Below are 1960 nucleotides of genomic sequence, written 5' to 3'. Positions count from 1 at the left end.
TGTCCTTCCATTCATCAGTCACTATTTGTTGATAATACGCCTGTAAGTGTAAACCGCGTTGCCTTGTTTCACACTGGCTGCTTGGTGTTACTTCCTGACTCCTCTACATGCCAATTCTAGCGTGTGACTCTTGACACATGTGCTTCCAGACTTGGTTATCTATCTTACGATTCTACTTTCGTACTTCATCATCCACGAAGCTTTTTTTGACTTATTGTGTATTTCTTTCTCTCTCCTCTGTGGGACCATGTAAGTTAGCGAACAAATCTCTACATAATTTACGGAGTGCTGCTGAAATTTTAAAAACGAAAATAAAGATAGGATATATCATATATATACTATTACCAATCACTGAAAGAAACTCCTAAACAGCGGAGAAGTAGCGTGCCATACGGAAGCATGTCAAATTTCAAATGTGGCGTTTAAACCTCTAAAATTGCGGGAATCTGCTAGAAGCCTATTAAAAACGGAACTTCCAGGATAGTGTGCACCTTTCAGTGCAATAGTTACAGTAGTGTTAGCCGACAACAAGTCGTATCTGTGTTGAGTGATCACGGACTGTACCAGCTGGTTTTCAATGAATGAATCCATAGAACTAACGACAAGTTTATACAGGGATGATGAATTCTGAATTGCGGAGCACTTTAACAACGGCCTCCACAAAGTTCGGAAATAGATACTACAGATCGATCTCACTGACCTTTCGTAATTTAAAAACATTCTTTGCGAATGCACAGAGCTGCCCCGAAATATACCATGAGAGAACAGAGCGAAAGTAAGCAATGTAAACGAAATCTCTCGTTTACATATCAGTGACACTTCCTGCACAAAATCCTCAAAATGTCAGGCCCGATGAATTTTTTCCATTTATTATCAACCCTCCCAACGACGTCGATTCGTTGAACACACCGGTTCTCGTCAGACCGCCGAAGTTAAGCAACATGGGGCGAGGCCAGTATTTGGATGGGTAACCGCCTCTCAACGCCACGTGCTGTTGACTGTTTTTCCTTTGCTTTTGTGGCAACGGCGTAAAATTCCTCGTCAACAGATTTTAGCGCCAATACCCTGGATTAAATTCCTGACCTCTCCACAGTGTCTCCGCAGTGGCTAGCACACTGGACTCGCATTCGGGAGGACGACGGTTCAATCCCGCCTCCGGCCATCCTGATTTAGGTTTTCCGTGATTTCCCTAAATCGCTCCAGGCAAATACCTGGATGGTTCCTTTGAAAGGGCACGGCTGACTTCCTTCCCCGTCCTTCCCTAATCCGATGAGACGATGACCTCGCTGTCTGGTCTTCTCCCTCAAACAACCCAACCCAATCCACAGTGTCTCATGAAGTGAGGATATGTAAGACTGTTAATGGTGGTCTGTCCGTTGAGTGGGCACGCTAAGCTCGATGCCGCCCTTGGTGGTACGCGAGAGAAGTGGGATCTGTGTCGGCACCGAGTTTCACCCTCTCCCTTGTCTCGTCATCGTCCAACACGACACAACACTACACCACAATACACACACACACACACACACACACACACACACACACACACACATTACGTCCTTGCAATTAGGCGACTGAAAGAGACCTTCTTGGTCTCCTAGCCATCAATTCCATACGACTTTATTTTTATTAGCAGATCTAAGAATTTAAAATTTCAACTTCACAATTCATTTGACAGTAAAAATTTACATCTTACAGAGTTCGTGTGGGAATCTCCCCCCCCCCCCCCGCCTTTCTCTCCCTCTCTCTCTCTCTCTCTCTCTCTCTCTCTCTCTCTCTCTCTCTGTGTGTGTGTGTGTGTGTGTGTGTGTGTGTGTGTGTGTGTGTGGCGGCCGCTGTGGCCGAGCGATTCTAGGCGCTTCAGTCCGGAACCGCGCTGCTGCTACGCTCTCAGGTTCGAATCCTGCCTCTCAATCCGGAACCGCGCTGCTGCTACGCTCTCAGGTTCGAATCCTGCCTCTGG

The sequence above is a fragment of the Schistocerca cancellata genome, chromosome 1, assembly GCF_023864275.1.
Source record: "Schistocerca cancellata isolate TAMUIC-IGC-003103 chromosome 1, iqSchCanc2.1, whole genome shotgun sequence".
In the NCBI taxonomy this organism is placed as follows: Eukaryota; Metazoa; Arthropoda; class Insecta; order Orthoptera; family Acrididae; genus Schistocerca; species Schistocerca cancellata.
The sequence above is the reverse complement of the archived record's forward strand: the minus strand, read 5'-3'. Positions refer to the sequence as shown.